This window comes from Scyliorhinus canicula, chromosome 6, assembly GCF_902713615.1.
Source record: "Scyliorhinus canicula chromosome 6, sScyCan1.1, whole genome shotgun sequence".
Lineage (NCBI taxonomy): Eukaryota > Metazoa > Chordata > Chondrichthyes > Carcharhiniformes > Scyliorhinidae > Scyliorhinus > Scyliorhinus canicula.
Window position 1 is genome coordinate 74921806 of NC_052151.1, and position 18763 is coordinate 74940568.

An 18763-nucleotide genomic window follows, 5' to 3' on the forward strand; every position below is an offset into this window, starting at 1 on the left:
CCAGGAATGTCGGTGTAGGAGTATAAGTTTCTTATGTAAGTCTGAGTTTTCTCTGTGAACTATATTATTCATATCTTGTGTAAGTAAGGAGGCTTCTGTTCTTAAAAGAGGCATTTACAGACTGGCCACAGAACAATCCGCCCCTTAGAGTTAGGAATAGACCAGGGAATTATAGAGCAGTCAGTCTAACCCTGGTGGTGGGGAGATTACTAAAAATAATTCTGAGGGACAGAGTATATCTGCACTTGGATAGACATGGATTAATCAGGGATAGTCAACATGGATTTGTTAAGGGAAGGTCAAATTTAATCTTATTTTTTGAGGAGATAATTAGGAGTATTGATGAGGGTAGTGCATTTGATGTAGTCTATATGGGCTTCAGCAAGGTTCCTCATGGCAGACTGATCAAGTGAAAAAAGACCCATGGGATCCAAAGCACAGTGGTATGTTGGATTTAAAATTAGGCAGAAAGTGGAGGTTGATGGTAGAGAGATGTTTTTGTGACTAAGTCCATTTCCAGTAGGGTTCTGCAGGCCTCGGTGCTGGCCACTTGCTATTTGTGTACATTAATGATTTGGACTTTACTATAAGTGTATGACCAAGAAGTTTGTGGATGACACGAAAACTGGTCGGGTGGTAAGTAGTGAAGGGTAGCCAAAGACTGCAGGAGGATATCAATGGACAAGTCAGGTGGGCAGAGCAGTAGCAAATGGAATTCAACTTGGAAAAGTGCGAGGTAATGGACTTTGGTAGGGCTAACAAAGCAAAGGATTACACTATGAATGGCAAGACCCTGAAAAGTACGGAGGATCAGAGAGACCTTGGAGTGCATTTCCACAGACCACTGAAGGTGGCAGCCAAGGTAGATAAGATGGTTAAGAAGGAATATGGGATACTTGTCTTTATTAGCCAAGAGCAGGGAGATCATGCTGGGACTCCAATGCTTGTTGGGCCACAACTGGAGAACTGTGTGCAATTCTGGTCACCACATTATATGAAGGATGTGATTGCACTGGTGAGGATGTAGAGGAAATTCACTAGGATGTTGTTTGGGCTGGCGGGTCTGAGCTATAAGGAAAGATTGGATCGACTGGGGATGTTTTCCTTGAAGCAGTGAAGGTTGAGAGGGGACCTGACAGAAGGGAGAGGTGTATAAGATTATGAGGGGAATGCATAGGGTGGATAGGAAGGCACGTTTTCCATTAGTAGAGGGGTCACTAACCGGGGGCATAGATTTATGGTAAGAAGGAAAAGGCTAAGAGAGGAGTTGAGGAGGAACTTTGTGACCCAGAGGGGGTTGGTAGTATGGAACTGCCTGAAAGGGTGGTTGAGTCAGAAACTCTCGTACCATTTAAGATTTATTTAGATATTCACTTGCGCTGCTATATCCTCCAGGGCTATAGGTCAATCGCGGGAAAATGGAATTAGTGTTGTCATCTTTGTTGACTGGTGTGAATACGATGGGTTGAGTGACTTCCTTTTGTGCTGTAAACATCTAGGAATCCATGGAGGCACCTGTCCTTTTCCCTGATCCCATCCCCCTCTGCCAGGGCCGGCCCTCTTGGAGAATGGGTTTTATGCTGGGTGAGTTAATTAGCAAGCTAGTGCATAATTGTGGTCAGCTGCTGGTCTCAAGTGGGATTGGAGTTTACATCTGCTTCGTATGCACACGCCAAGGGAAAAATTCAGGTCAAGATTTTCCTGGAATACAGTGTACAGGTTTGGCATCCTTATCTAAGGAAGGATATACATGTATTAGCAGGAGTGCTATGCAGTTCATTAAACTGATTCCTGAGATGAGTACCCTATGGGGAGAAATGAGTAGACTATACCTATATTCCCCAGCGTTTGGAAAAATAAGAGGTGACCTCATTGGAACATTTTAAATTCTAAAGGGTATTTAAGATAATCCCTTGTCAAACAGTTTATTGAATTAAGGCGTGTGGATCAAACAATTTGAGACAAAGATTGGTAAATTTGTTATACTTAAAATCAGCAAAAGTTTATAATTAAACATCCAGTCGTACTGTTTGTTGTGGTTTTCCTCTTTTCCATGAAATAACCGGAGGAGTCTCAGGCACAGAACGATGGTTTATTGATCAATGCATTGGGAGAGCCCAGCTTCAAAGATGTCTGGAGCTGACTCTGCCACCGTACAGAATCAGGTGACATTTATACAAAATATGGTTACGTATGTAAGGATTTTTTTACATTGGATTATGTCTGTTTTAAGTCTTACATTACACAAGTTATGCACATCTAGGCAGAGTAAGCGTTATCTACACTTTATTGTTTACGGATCACCACTAATGTCCCTATTTGGTGGCAGACTCAGTAGATGTGTCTGGTCCTTAGGTCGAGCTAGGAAAACATATTTGTTACTTTTTATGCTGACAGCTCTACATTGTATTTCAAACAAGCTGCACTACACTATATAGATTTATCATTCTTCAGAATAAGTACTGACTATCTTAATAGATTATTGTTAATAACTCATAATCACAACACTGTTACACAATATAATCTCAGATTATGCATAAACATGCAAAGATCTCATTCTTTTCTTCAAGCTCAAGTGACTATAAGCAAACTTTATGCATACGTGTGGTCTAGATGGACTTCCCCGTAAGGCCTTGAAATAAGGGGCTAATGAGATAGTTAATACATTGGTTTTAATTTTCCGCAATCCTAGATTCAGGGAAGGTTCCATTAGATTGCAAGATAGCAAATCTAGCAAATTAGTCACTGAAAGGGGCAACACAGGTGGAGAAGGTAGTCAAGAAGGCATACGGTATGCTTGCCTTCATTGGCCGGGGCATTGAGTATAAGAATTGGCAAGTCTTGTTGCAGCTGCATAGAACCTTAGTTAGGCCACACCTGGAATATAGTGTTTAATTCTGGTCGCCACGCTACCAGAAGGATGTGGAGGCTTTAGAGGGCGTGCAGATTTACCAGGATGTTGCCTGGTATGGAGGGCATTAGCTATAAGGAGAGGTTGAATAAACTTGGTTTGTTCTCACTGGAACGACGGAGGTTGAGGGGCGACCTGTTAGAGGTCTACAAAGTTATGAGGGGCATAGACAGAGTAGATAGGTTTTTCCCCAGGGTAGAGGGGTCAATTACCAGGGGGCATAGGTTTAAGGTGCGAGGGGCAAGGTTTAGAGGAGATGTACCAGGTAAGTTTTCTTTTTTTACACACAGGGTAGTGGGTACCTGGAACTCGCTGCCGGAGGAGGTGGTGGAAGCAGGGCCGATAGTGACATTTAAGGCGCATCTTGACAAATAATTGAATAGGATGGGAATAGAGGAATACGGATGCAGGAAGTGTAGAAGATTTTAGTTTAGACGGGCAGCATGGTCAGCATGGGCTTGGAGGGCCGAAGGGCCTGTTCCTGTGCTGTACTTTTCTTTGTTCTTTGTTTGTTCAAATGTAATTCCTTTATTCAAAAAGGAGGGAGACCAAAAGCAGGAAACTATAGATCATTATCCCAACATCTATCATAGGGAAAATGATATAAGCCATTAATAAAGATGTTATAGCAGGGCATTGGAAAAATTCAAGGCAAGCAAGTAGAGCCAACATGGTTTTGCATGTTTAACTACTTTATTGGAGTTCTTTGAAGTAGTCACATATGCTGTGGATAACGGGGAAGCGGTGGATGTACTGTACTTAGATTTCCAGAAGGCATTTTAAAAACAAAAATAATTTATTCAAATTTTCACATTTTCACAAAAGAAAACAATAACAGAAAATTCTAAGAACGAAAAGAACAGACCCCCCCGTAAATACAAAAGAGAAACAATAAATTAACGCCCGTCGTTGGCAAAAACAGATATTTTACCCAAAACAAAAACAAAGAGACACGAAGAGGAGGAGTTCACCCTTTCTAGGGCATCCGCCCACGTCCCCTCCTCAATCTCCTCACCCAGCTCCTCCTCTCATTTATCTTTCAGCTCCTCCACCGAGGCCTCGTCTACCTCCTGCATCACCTGGTACACTTCCGAGATCCTCCCCTCTTCAATCCATACCCCGAGAGCACCCTGTCCTGAACCCCACGCGGCGGCAGCAGAGGGAACCCCGCCACCTACCGCTTGACAAACGCCCTTACTTGCATGTACCTAAAGGTGCTCCCCGGGGGGAGCCCAAACTTCCCCTCCAGCTCACCCAGGCTCGCAAACTTTCTGTCTATGAACAGGTTCCCCAGCCTCCTGACACCTGCCCTGTGCCAACTCAGGAACCTGCCATCAATTCTCCCCGGAACAAACCAGTGGTTCCCCCGTATCGGGGACCCCATCGAGGCTCCCACCTCCCCCCTGTGCCGCCTCCATTGCCCCCAAATCTTGAAGGTAGCTGCCACCACCAGGCTCGTGGTATACCTCGTTGGAGGGAACGGCAGCGGCGCCGTTACCAGCGCATCCAGGCTCATGCCCACACAGGATGCCATCTCCATCCTCTTCCATGCTGCCCCCTCCCCGTCCATTACCCACTTACGCACCAATAATACCCACAGAGGCTGGGCAACGCCCCCCCCCCCCCCCCCCCCCCCCCCCCCCCCCCCCCCCCCCCCCCCCCCCCCCCCCCCCCCCCCCCATCCCTGCCCCGCTCCAAGAACATCCGTCTCACCCTTGGAGTCCTGTGTGCCCACACAAACCCAGTAATGCTCCTGTTAACCCGCCTGAAAAAGGCCTTCGTGATAAGGATGGTGAGGCACTGGAACAGGAACAGAAATCTCGGGAGCACCGTCATCTTGACTGACTGCACCCTACCCGCCAAAGACAGCGGCAGCATGTCCCACATCTTAAACTCCTCCTCCATTTGCTCCACCAGCCTTGTGAGGTTTAGCTGATGCAAGGCCCCCGAGCTCCTGGCCACCTGAACCCCCAAGTACCTGAAGCTCCTCTCCGCCCTTTTCAGTAGGAGCCTCCCAATCCCCCCCTCCTGGTCCCCCAGGTGTACTACAAACAGCTCACTTTTCCCAAAGTTAAGCTTATACTCTGAGAAATTCCCGGACAATCCCCATCACCACCGGCATTCCCCCCACCGGGTCCGCCACAATAGGTTGTCCGCATAGAGCGACAGTCGGTGCTCCTCCCCACCCCGGACCAGCCCCCTCCAATCCCCCGACTCCCTCGGCGCCATAGCCAGGGGTTCAATTGCCAGCGCAAAAAGTAGGGGGGACAGGGGACACCCCTGCCTCGTCCCTCCATATAGTCGAAAATACTCCGACCTCCTCTTATTCGTGGCCACACTCGCCATCGGGGCCTCATACAACAGCCTCACCCAACTGACAAACCCCTCCCCAAACCCGAACTTTTCCAGTACCCTCACTCGACCCTATCAAAGGCCTTCTCCACATCTAGCGCCACCACTATCTCCGCCTCCCCTTCCACCGCCGGCATCATAATAACGTTCAAGAGCCTCCGTGTATTAGTATGCAGCTGCCTCCCCTTCACAAACCCCGTTTGATCCTCGTGGATAACCTGCGGCACACAATCTTCTGGCTAAGATCTTTGCCAACAACTTGGCGTCCACATTCAGGAGTGAGATCAGCCTGTATGACCCACACTGCAGGAGACCCTTGTCTCGCTTAAGGATCAAGGAGATCAGCGCCCGAGACATCGTCAGGGGCAAAGCCCCTCCCCCTCCCTCGCCTCGTTGAAGGTCCTAACCAACAGGAGGCCCAGCAGGTCTGCATATGCCTTGTAAAATTCAACCGGGAACCCATCCGGCCCCGGCGCCTTCCCCGACTGCATGTTCCCTATCCCTTTAACCAGCTCCTCAAGCTCAACTGGCACCCCCAGACCCTCCACCCGTCCCTCCTCCACCCTCGGGAATCTCAGCCGGTCCAAAAAGGGCCCCATCCCCCCCTTCTCCGCCGGAGGTTCGGACCGATATAGTCTCTCATGAATGTCCCTGAAGACCCCATTAATGTCTACCCCCCTGCGCACCACATTTCCTCCCCGGTCCTTAACTCCACCAATCTCCCTAGCCGCATCCCGCTTACAGAGCTGGTGTGGCAGCATCCTACTCGCCTTCTCCCCATACTCGTACACCGCATCCTGAGCCTTTCTCCATTGAGCCTCCGCCTTTCTGGTGGTCAACAAGTCGAACTCAGCCCGAAGACTGCGCCGCTCCCTCAGCAATCCCTCCTCCGGGGCCTCCGAGTACCCTGTCCATCCTCACCATCTCCCCATCAATCTTTCCCTTTCTCTCTGCTCCCCTCTCTCCCTGTGGGCCCGAATGGAGATCAACTCCCCCCGAACCACCGCCTTCAGCGCCTCGCAGATCGTCCCCACTCGGACCTCCCCATTATCGTTGGTCTCCAGATACCTCTCGATGCATCCTCGAACCCGCCCCCTCACATCCTCGTCCGCCAGCAGCCCCACCTCCAAGCGCCACAACGGGCGCTGGTCCCTCTTCTCCCCCAGCTCGAGGTCTACCCAATGCGGGGCATGATCAGAAATGGCTATCGCCGAGTATTCAGCGTCTACTACCCCCGCAATCAGAGCCCTACTCAAAACAAAGAAATCGATCCGGGAGTAGGCCTTATGCACATGGGAGAAGTATGAAAATTCCCTGGCCCTCGGCCTCGCGAACCTCCAAGGATCCACCCCTCCCATCTGGTCCATAAACCCCCTCAGCACCTTAGCCGCCGCGGGCCTCCTACCCGTCCTGGAACTGGATCGATCCAGTGGCGGATCCAGCACCGTGTTGAAATCCCCCCCCATTATCAGGCCTCCCACCTCCAAATCTGGAATCCGGCCCAACATGCGCCGCATGAAACCCGCATCGTCCCAATTCAGGGCATATACATTGACCAGCACCGCCCGCTCCCCTTGCAGCTTGCCGCTCACCATCACGTACCTCCCGCCGCTGTCTGCTACCACATTCGACGCCTAAAACGACGCCCTCTTCCCCACCAGGATCGCCACCCCCCCCCGGTTTTTTGCATCCAGCCCCGAATTAAACACTTGGCCCACCCACCCCTTCCTCAACCTAACCTGATCCGCCACCTTCAGGTGCGTCCGCCTTCAGCCCCCTCAGGTCCGCAAACACGGGGGACCGTTTGACCGGCCCATTCAGTCCCCTCACATTCCAGGTGATCAGCTGGATCGGAGGGCCACCTGCCCCCCTCCCCCGTCGACTAGCCATCACCCTTCCGTAATCCGCCACATGCCCGAGCCCCCCGCTCAGCCCGTTCCCCACAGCGACAGACCCCCATCCCGACCCCCTCTGCATGCTCCAGCTCCTTCTTGGCCATTCCAGCAGCAACCCGGTATCCCCTCCCCCTTCCCCCCCCACCAAGCTCGGGGCCCCCCCTAGCTGCGTAACTCCGGTCATTGTACTTCCGTAAGTCAGCCGACTCCTGCTGAGCCCAGTTGCTCCCGCCACCCCAATTACCCTCCCCAGTGATCCCCAACCATTTTCCCAATGCCGACCCCGCCCCCTGCTTCTCCAGCGCGGGAGAGAGGCCCGCGCCCCCCATCCCAAGCCCCGCCCCTGACCCAAAACGCGTGAAGACAGGCACATGACCCAACAGGGCCGCGAACCCCACCCAAACCCGCAACCAGTGAAATAATAAAAGTCCCAACATGATATGATAAAACACCCAAGTAAACAGATAACAGTCCCGAAAAGCAGAAAAGAAAAGGTAAGACAGCAAAAAAAAAACATTGTCCAATAGAACCAAAAAGTACGAAAGGATATCGAGGAAGACAATGCCCAGCCCCCAGTCCTCAGTTCAAGTCCAGCTTCTCTGCCTGGACAGAAGTCCAGGCTTCCTCCGGGGAATCAAAATAAAGTTGGCGGTCTTTATAAGTGACCCACAGGCGTGCCGGCTGTAACACGCCAAACTTGACCCCCTTCTTATGGAGCACTGCTTTCGCCTGGTTAAACCCAGCCCTTCTCTTCGCCACCTCCGCACTCCAGTCCTGGTAGATCCTGATCTCCGTATTCTCCCACTTACTACTCCTCTCCCTCTTCGCCCAACGAAGCGCACACACACGGTCGACCAAGCGTTGAAATCGGACCAGCACCGCCCTGGGCGGCTCGTTCGGCCCGGGCTTCCGCATCCGCACCCGATGGGCACTCTCCAGCTCCAGGGGTCCCCGGAACGACCCCACGCCCATCAGTGAGTTCAGCATCAGACAACGTAGGCCCCCAAATCCGAATCTTCCAGCCCCTCCGGTAGGCCCAAAATCCGCAGATTCTTCCGGCGGGAGCGGTTCTCCATCTCCTCCATCCTTGCGGAGCGGAGGATGTCTGTGCAGAGTCGGCACATCCTCCCTGTGTATGCGTGGGTTTCCTCCGGGTGCTCCGGTTTCTTCCCACAGTCCAAAGATGTGCACGTTAGGTGGATTGGCCATGATATATTGCCCTTAGTGTCCAAAATTGCCGTAAGTGTTGGCTGGGGTTACTGGGTTATGGGAATAGGGTGGAGGTATTGACCTTGGGTAGGGTGTTCTTTCCAAGAGCTGGTGCAGACTCGATGGGCCGAATGGCCTCCTTCTGCACTGTAAATTGTGTGACATTGCCAATCATTTCTTGTGAAGCCCCTCGTGCGACTCCACCTTCACCGCCAGGCCCAGGAGTTCGTCCTCGTTCTCCGAAGCCTTCTGCTGCAGCTCCCGAATCTCCGCAGCCTGAGCCGTCTGAGTCGCCCCGAGCCTGTCCAGCGATGCCCTCAACGGCTCCAGGATCTCAGCTTTTAGTTCCTGGAAGGAGCGCATAAGCAGCTCCTGCTGCTCCCTCGCCCACTGCTGCCACGCTGCCAGTTCCCCGCCCGCCGCCATCTTGTCCTTTTTGCCTCGCACCTTCTTCTGCTGCAAAGTTGATTTTCTGGTCGCTCCACTTCTAGTCCAGCACATCCACCAGCCGCCAAGCACAAAGGCTGCGTTCCCACCTGGGGAAAAATCAAATCAGCGCCGTTGTGGGCCCTTGGTGAGATCTTTTCCCAGTTGTTCCCTCTGCTGCTAGAATTCAGCTTTCATAAAGGCCCTCAGGTCAGCTTGAAGCCTTTAAACTCGCCCTTCCCCCGCCTGCATGCTGGAAAAGGCTTTTGTCTCTCTGCTGTAGCTGCAGCCAAATTTTCACTGTTTCCGCGGGTCTGGAAACCAAGAAACATACCATTCCTGGGGGAAAGTACTCCTCCAACATTCACCTATGCTTTTTCATAAAAATTCCACCCCATATTGCTTAAAAAGAGCTCTTTTCTGTAACCTTAGGCAGGAGCTGCCGTGTGTGTGACCACTCACTCCATGGTGCACACCGGAAGTCTTCCAGAAGGCATTTGATTAGGGGCCAAAGGTTGTTTTGTAAAAGCCCATGGTGTAGGAAGTAATATATTGGAATGGATTGCAGATTGGCTAACTAACAGAGAACTGGCATGAATGCGCATTTTTCTAGTTGGCGCAGGATGTGATGAGTGGTGTACCACAGGGATCAGGGCTCGTGCCTCAACTTTTTACAACATATATAAATGACTTGGATGAAAGAACTGAAGGGAGGGTTGCTTAGCTAAATTTTCTGACAACATAAATATAGGTAGGGAAGTACATTTTAAAGAGGATGTAAGGAGGCTATAAAGGGATAAAGGTAGGTTAAATGAATGGGCAAAACTCCGGCCAATGGAGTGTAATGTGGGCAAATGTGAAATTGTCCATTTTGGCAGGAAGAATTAAAAAATAAGATTATCTAAATGGTGAGATCTGGGTGTCCTAGTGTATGAATCACAAAAGGCTAGAACACTGGTACAGCAAGTAATTCGGAAAGCTAATAGAATGTAATTACTTATTGTGAGGGAAGTAGGAAAGTTACGCTTCAGTTGTACAGTGCATTGGTGAGACCACATCTGGAATAACGTTTACAATATTCGTCTCCTTATTTAAGGACAGATATAAATATTTGGATGCAGCTCAGAGAAGGTTTACTAGATTAATACCATGAGGTTGTCTTATGAGGAAAGGTTGAAGAGGTTACACCAGAGTTTAGAAGAGTAAGAGGCTTGATCAAAACCTTTATGTTCCTGAGAGACATTTATGAAATGAAAATGAAATGAAAATCGCTTATTGTCACGAGTAGGCTTCAATGAAGTTACTGTGAAAAGCCCCTAGTCACCACATTCCGGCGCCTGTCCGGGGTGGATATGGATTTACAGGGTGAATATGGAGAGGAATTATTATTGGAGAATCTAGAACATGAGTCACTGTTTAAAAATAAGGGATTGCGCATTTAGGATAGATGCGTAGAAAATTTTTGTCACTGAGTCTCTTGAGTCTCCGGAACTCTCTTCCTCAAAAAGCATTGGAGGCAGAGTGTTTGAATATTTTTAAGGCAGATCTAGATAGATTTTTGATTAATAAGGGGGTGATCAGTTATTGGGGGTAGACCGGAATCTGGATTGAAGTTACAATCAGATCAGCCATGATTTTATTGAATGGCAGAGTACGCTTGAGGGGCCGAGTGGTCTCCTCCTCTTAATATGTATATTCTGTGTGTGAGGAGATGTGGCTATACATTTTGGTAGGTCTGAGGGGAAATATACAGTAAATGGCAAAACTCTTAGGAATATTTAAAGGCAGGGAGATCTGGTTATGTAGGTCCACAGATCTTTGAAAGTCGCAACACAAGTGGACAAGGTAGTCAAGAGAGCATGCGGAATGCTTGTCTTCATTGGACGGGGCATCGAGTATACAAACTGGCAAGTCATGCTACAGTTGTATAGAGCCTTGGTAAGGCTGCACTTGGAATATTGCGCACAATTCTGGTCGCCACACTACCAGAAGGATGTGGAGGCTTTGGAGAGGATGCAGAGGAGGTTTACCAGGATGTTGCCTGATCTGGAGGGTGTTAGCTATGCGGTGAGGCTGAATAGACTCGGACTGTTTTCATTAGAATGACGGTGGTTGAGATCCAGAAGATTATGAGGGGCATGGATAGAGTGGATGGGTAGAGTGGATGGGCAGGCACTCTTTCCCAGGGGGCATAGGTTTAAGGTCCGTTGGGCAAAGTTTAGAGGAGATGTGCGAGATAGGTTTTTTTACATAGAGGGTGGTGAGTGCCTGGAAAGAGCTGCCAGGGGAGGTTGTGGAAGCAGATACATTAACGCTGTTCAAAAGGCACCTTGACAAATACATGGATAGCATGAGTATAGAGGGATAGGGCACTAGGTAGTGCTGAGGGTATTGGCCAAGGGTGGTATCTTGACTGGTGCAGACTTGGAGGGCCGAAGGGCCTGTTCCTGTGCAGTATTGTTCTTTGTTCTCTTGGCTAATGAATTGTTAGAGAATCCAGCTAAAAGTAAGGCGTTATAAGATTAAAAAGATTGATTCTCCTATGAAGTAGGGAATGAAAACCAAAAGCTGTGTTCATCTACTGGACAAAGGTTTGAAAATTTACCAACTTGCCTGGACAGAATTGTGTGCTCCAGGACGACAAAATGCTGTGGTACATCCTCTGACACAAGGCAGTTTAGAAAAAACAGGTACAGACCTTTACTTCATCTCAGCAAGGCATTGGTAAAGTTGAGGTAAATAATACTTTAAATGTTGATGGATAGCTTAAATATCAGTTTGTAACTTTAGTGAGACTTAGATTATCTATTAGAAGCAAGATCAAAAGTAAATTGCATGTTCCAGTTCTTCATATAATTTAGAAAATATATTTTCTCACATAGTCATGTGTGTCAAATCTCGAAACCCATCTCTTTAGTGGGGGGTAGGGGGATACATTGTTGAGGAGAAATGCCTGGACTCTTAAAATATCCATAAAAGGCTTTCTGGGGGATAGTAATGTTCTCGGGTGGTTCGTTTCCTTCGAGGAAAGTTCAATCAATTTTTGGACCTATTTAGGTGTCTATGAGGCCTGTTTTTCCCAACCTTAAGTAAAAATGATCACCTGAGGATAAAACCAGACCTTGAATAGTCCCAAAAATGAGCTAGGATTATAATCCACTTAATCTGGCGCTCGATTTGAAGCGTGAGTTGATACAGAAACCAGATGTTCATATCTAAAATGTATCCTTTAGGCTCCTAAGTATAGAAGGAGTGTTTTACTGACAGTAGTGATAAGACTCTGATTTTGTATCAAAAGACAACAGTCCCCAAACCGGCCTTGTCGATCTTAAATCAGAACTCCCTTGATTTTGCATTGAAGTTTAAAGCACTTCCCTCTCATGGCGGACCATGATATGGAGGAGTACCTATGAGACCACTGCAGAATACCATCAGGTATTTAGTCGGGTGGGTCATTGTTGATGACTAAAAATGTGAAATCTCAACAATTCTCAGCTGGGACAGGTATAGTAGTAGGGACCTTTCAAGACTTCTATTATTTTTATACAGAAGAATTATTTTCCAAACCCCTTGAACGTAACAGAACGTACAGTGCAGAAGGAGGCCATTCAGTCCATCGAGTCTGCACCGACCCACTTAAGCCCTCACTTCCACCCAATCCCCTTAACCCAATAACCCCTCCTAACCTTTTTCGACACTAAGGGCAATTTATCATGGCCTATCCACCTAACCTGCACATTTTTGGACTTGTGGGAGGCAACCGGAGCACCCGGAGGAAACCCACACAGACACGGGGAGAATGTGTAGTCCCCACACAGACAGTGACCCAGCGGGGAATCGAACCTGGGACCCTGCACTGTTGAGCCACAGTGCTATCCACGTGTGCTACCATGCTGCCCTGACTATAAGACTGTATGCTGAAGCAGCAGCACTAGGGCATGCTTTAGAAATGGCAGACCTTAATAAATATACATTGATCTATACTGATAGTGACTATTGTAAAAGAGGATGTAACCAGGACTTGCGTGTTCTGGGAACAAATCGACTATAACAATCATTTTTCTTTTTTTTTTATAAATTTAGAGTACCCAATTATTTTTTCCAATTAAGGGGCAATTTAGCGTGTTCAATCTACCTAACCTGCACATCTTTGGGTTGTGGGGCCGAAACCCACGCAGACACGGGGAGAATGTGCAAACTCCACACGGACAGTGACCCAGGGCCGGGATTCGAATCCAGGTCCTCAGCGCCGTAGGCAACAATGCTAACCACTGTGCCACCGTGGTGCCCTGACTATAACAATCATAAGGATAAGCCCATAAAACGGAAGTCATTCTGGGAGGATATTCTCCATTTGAGAAGAAATAAACAAAATTGTCAGATTATTCACGGAAAGGGCAACAGTCTTGCAGATGAACAGGCAAAACATGTGGTCTACATGACACCCCTGAAAAAGGGGCTGTCAACGTTAGTGTTATTACTAGGGCAGAAAGGGCAGATAATCAGGATGAGGAACTGATTGAGTTATTAGACCCAATAAAACCAAATCCATTCGGACATCCAGAACCCCATTTTACTACTGGATAAAAGTAAATTACTGCGGATGCTGGAATCTGAAACAAAAGAAAATGCTTGAAAATCTCAGCAAGTCTGGCAGCATCTGCAGGGAGAGAAAAGAGCTAATGTTTTGAGTTCGATGACTCTTTGTCAAAGCTAACAGACAGAGAAAGTGGGAAATTTTTATAATGTGGAATGAGAATGAAAGATGAGTCATAGCCACAGAAGCCCAGGGAAACTGGGTGCTAATGGCCACAGAAACCAAGGGGAAAGAGTGCTAATGGCAGTCCCAGAGAGAACAACACATGTGAAAGGCCAAACAGCAGGGAAACTAACATCAGAGGATGAACTGTAGATGTCGGGGGGGGGGGGGGGGGGGGGGGGGGGGGGGGAAGCAAAGAGGAGAAAGATGCAGGAAAGGTGGATAAGATTGGGGGGGGGGGGATTAAATACATATTAAGAAAGAAAGAAATGGTAAAAGACAGTTAAAATGAAGTGAAAACAAATGGGTGGGGTAGAGCTGATCATCTGAAGTTGTTGAACTCGATGTTCAGGCATGTAGCGTGCCTAACCGGAAGATGAGATTTTGTTCCTCCAGTTTGCGTTGCGCTTCACTGGAAGCAGCAGGCCAAGAACAGACATGTGGGCATAGGAACAGGGTCTTTTGTTACAATGGCAAGAAACAGGAAGGTCAGGGTCCTGAATGCGCACAGACCAAAGATGCTCATCAAAGCGATCACCCAGTCTGCGTTTGGTCTCTCCGATATAGAGGAGACCACATTGAGAGCAGCGAACGCAGTGACCAAATTGGAAGAGATGCAAGTGAAACGCTGCTTAACCTGGAATGAGTGTTTTGGGCCTGGGATGTTAAACATGGAAGAGGTAAAGGGACAGGTGTTACACCTTCTGCGATTGCATGGGAAGGTGCCATGGGTGATGGGAGAGGTACTGGGTATGGTGGAGGAGTGGACTAAATTGTCTCGGAGGGAACAATCTATGCGGGATGCTGACAGAGGGAGTGAAGGGAAGATGTGTTTGGTGGTGGCATCACACTGGAGTTGGCGAAAATACAGAGGCTGGTGGAATGAAATGTGAGAACGTGGGAGACTTTATCCTTGTTCTGGGAGGGGGTGGAGGGAGCCAGGGTAGTGGCGCAGGAGATGGACCGCACACTGTTGAGTGCGGTGGGAAATCACGGTTGAGGAAGAAGGAACACATTTTCGAAACACCATTTTGGAAAGTGGCATAATCGGAACAAATGTGACCGAGGCGAAGGAGTTGGGTTGAGAAAGGGATGGAGTCCTTCCAGGATGTAGTGTGTGAAGAGCTGTAGTCCAGATAGCTGTGGGAGTGAGTGGGCTTATAGTGGATATTAGTGGATAGTCTATTGCCGGAATTGGAGACAGAAAGATCAAGGAAGGGAAGTGTCTGAGATGGACCAGGTGAAAGTGATGGAGGGGTGGAAACTGGAAGCGAAGTTGATGAATTTTTCCAGGTCCGGGCGAGAGCATGACACGGCACCAAAACAGTCATCAACTTCAGATAATCAGCTCTACCCCACCTCGACCATTTGTTTTCATTTAATTTTAACGGTCTTTTGCCATTTCTTTCCTTCTTAATATATATTTATTCCCCCCCCCCCCAATCTTATCCACCTTTCCTTCATCTGTGTCCTCTTTGCTTCCCCTTTCCCTTCCCCCGACATTAACAGTTCATCCTCTGATGTTAGTTTCCCTGCAGTTTGACCTTTCACATCTTTTGTCCTCTCACAATATAAAAATTTCCCACTTTCTCTGTCTGTTAACTTTGACAAAGAGCCATTAACTCAAAACTCTAGCTCTTTTCTCTCCCGAACAGATGATGCCAGACTTGCTGAGATTTTCCAGCATTTTCTCTTCCGTTTCTGGTGTTTTACTAGTTACATTGCTCTAGGGAAACCGAGAAGTACCCCAAGTCATAATGAGAACAGCTTGTAAAAGAAGTTCATGAGGATATCGGTCAGCACATTGTTGTGCCAGGACAATGGGCGGAATTCTCCGCTCCTCACGCCGGGTGGGAGAATCGTGGGAGGTCCGCTGTCGCACCTCCCGCGATTCTCCCACACCCCCCCCCCCCAAAATGGCGTGTCACGTTTTGCGACACGCCGCTCGGAGAATCGCGGGCTGCCGATTTTCACGGCGGCCCACGATTATCCGACCCGGATGGGCCGAGCGGCCTGCCGTTCGCGAACGGTTCACGACGGCGGCAACCACACCTGGTTGCCGCCGTCGTGAATATGGCGTGAGATGCCTGTTTGGGGCTTGTGGGGGGCGTACAGGGGACTGAGCACCACGACCGTGCTCGGGAGGGGACAGGCCCGCGATCGGTGCCCACCGATCGTCGGGCCGGCGTCTCAATAGGACGCACTCTTTCCCCTCCGCCGCTCCGCAAGATCAAGCCGCCACGTCTTGCGGGGCAGCGGAGGGGAAGACGGCAACCGCGCATGCGGCCACGTCATTCTCGGCGCGTCATCCTCGACAAGGCCCGGCGGCCGAGTTTCACGGCACGGCCCTCCTAGCCCCCCGGCGGGGGGAGAATAGGGGGTCAGGAGAGGCCTCCAACGCCGTTGTGAACCTCTCCGGGTTTCACGACAGCGTCGGGCCTGGCGGAGAATTCCGCCCAATATTCTTCAAATTAACACCATTATATCGGTGGCCAGGTATGCTTAAAACATGCAAGACATTTGTGGCTAATTGTGAACCATACAATATCAGTAAAATATCTTTACTTTTTAAACCACCACCATTGGCTCCTGTAAAGCCTACTAAACCAATGCAGAACTTTTTTGTTGATTTCATTGGGCCAATTCCCCCATCATTGGCGTATGTTCCTATTTGTGTTGATGGAAGATGGTAATGTTCTCTAATGGATCCTTTCCTCTGTGGAGATGTTACATCAGTTTGTCAGAACCGTTTAAGTGTCTGAGGCCTGTCTTTCTCAGTCCGTAGTGATAGTGATCTCTGAGGAGTGTACCTGATCCTGAATAGGGGCTACCGTTATAATCCCATTAATACAAACACCAATGAGTGGCCAGTTCAGCATTAATTCAAGGTAGCTCTTTAATTATCAAGCATCCTCAATTGAGGAATTCTAACTAGAATTGTATTGTATTATCTGAAAAGGAAGAATGTGCAGGATTATGGGGAGAAGGTGGAGGAATGGCACTAGGCAAATTGCTCATTTGGAGAGCTGGAACAGGCATGGCAAGATACATAGACACATAGGAATTAGGAGCAGGGGTAGGCAATTCAGCTCTTTGATCAGTCAATCCGATCATTGCTGATCTCTTCCTGATCTCAGATCCACCTCCCCACCTGTTGCCCATATCCCTTTAACCTGTTTTTAAAATCAAAAATATATCTCTTTCTTGAAACTTTTTAATGACTCCGATTCCACCGCAGTATGGGGCAGTGAGTTCCACAAATTCACCACCCTCTGCAAGAAGTAGTTCTTCCTCATCTCAGTTCTAAATCTACCGCCTCTCAACCTATATCTGATGCCAAGACCCTCGGACACATTGCTTGGAGTCACCGTTCGATGCTGCGTGTGTCTGACCTCCCGACAGGGAATTAGGTACCGGGTTCAACTCTTTCAGTGCAACCAACTGGTTCTAGTTTTCCCCACAATGGGGAACATTTGGTCTACGTTTACTTTATCACTCCTATTTAGCATTTTATACACCTCGATTAGATCTTCTCTCATCCTTCTAAACTCCAGCGAGTATAAACCCAAACTGTTTAATCTCTCCTCATACGTCAATCCTTTCATCCCCAGAATCACTCTGGTGAACCTCCTCTGAACTTTTTCCAATGCCACCACACCCTTCCTCAGATAAGGAGACCACAATTGGTCACAATACTTCAGATATGTGCGGTAGGGTAGCACAGTGGTTAGCCAGTCCTCAATCCTATCTAGTATTCTATCTCCAATTCCCTGCAATCTCACCTTCTGGATCAGCCTTTTCGTGGCACCTTATCAAACACTTTCTGGAAGTTCAATGATCTCTTCCTGCGCTGTAAAAATTCTGTGTATCTTTGAACTGCAACCCGAGTATTTTTCTTAACAACACTTAGATACTCTTTTGGGCTAGACCAGAGTGATTTATTGATTGAACTTTATTGTCCTTGAGAGACAAAATGCCCAATGGAATGTTAAATTTTTTGACTAAACCAGGGGTAAAAGCCCTGTTATCCATGTTCTGTGAGCTCCTAGAACCTTTGAACATGCCTTGTGTCTTTTATCTATCAGCCTTTTTACATCCTATCCTTTATCATCTTGTGCTATTCCTATAATGTGCCACAACTCCCTTGAAAAATCACATCCCAACGCTTCAAAGTAACTTTCAGGGGCTTCATTATTTGTGCATGTCTGTTACCCGTTTGTAATGCTAATCAAACCTGCTAATAAACTGTTCATAATGGCTGTCTAATCCAACTGTTTTAATTTCTTTTGCACACAAAATTCACTTGTTCGTTCCAGCGAGAGTTGTTTCTAGTTCCTCTTCAGTAGTTTGGTAATCATCCAAGAACCTCAAAACCAGACATGCCAAGGCCTGGAGATGTTCTCGTTTTGTGTGACCGTCCAAGGTTCTTTCCTGCCCAGGGTCTTCCTTATTTGTGAAAAACAGCTTGCAACATTCAGCAGTTTTATTTTGCTTTGAAAAGTCTTTGAGCCTTGTGAGATATGCCGGTACAAATAATTTTGTTAATTCTTAAGTTTGGTCAAGCTAATGCAAACTATACAGCAATAATCTGTACTCTTACATTAGATGGTGGGAGGATGTTTCCCCTGGCTATGAGACTAGGGGCCACATCTCGGAATAAGGATGAAATGGTGAAAAGCTCCTTCATGAAGGGTCTTTTGAACCCTCTACCCCAGAGAGCTCTGGATGCTGGATACTAAGGGAATTAAGAGATACTCCAATTTTGCGAGAAGGTGTAGCTGAAATAGAAGATCAGTCATGATTATTTTGAATAGCTGAGCATTTACAAAAGGGCTGAATGGTCTACTTCTCATAGATCATAGAATTTACAGTGCAGAAGGAGGCCATTCGGCCTATCGAGTCGGCACCGGTCCTTACAAAGAGCACCCTACTCAAGCCCATGTATCTACCCTATCTCTGTAACCCAGTAACCCCCACTTAACCTTTTTGGACACCAAGGGCAATTTAGCATGGCCAATCCACCTAACCCGTACATCTTTGGACTGTGGGAGGAAACTGGAGCACCTGGAGAATGTGCAGACTCTGCACAGACACTGGCCCAGGCTGGAATCGAACCTGGGATCTGGAGCGGTGAAGCAACTGTGCTAACCACTATGCTACCATGCTGTCCCTCATATTTTTCATATTTCTTTTGTTCTCCACTCCTAGTTA

At 48.1% G+C, this 18763-nt stretch overlaps 1 protein-coding gene across 6 annotated transcripts in view; it reads left to right on the plus strand.

The window, feature by feature from the left end:
* The window catches only part of usp45 (ubiquitin specific peptidase 45), a 370776-nt gene that overhangs the window by 153711 nt on the left and 198302 nt on the right, over positions 1 to 18763 (plus strand). The window lies entirely within an intron of this gene.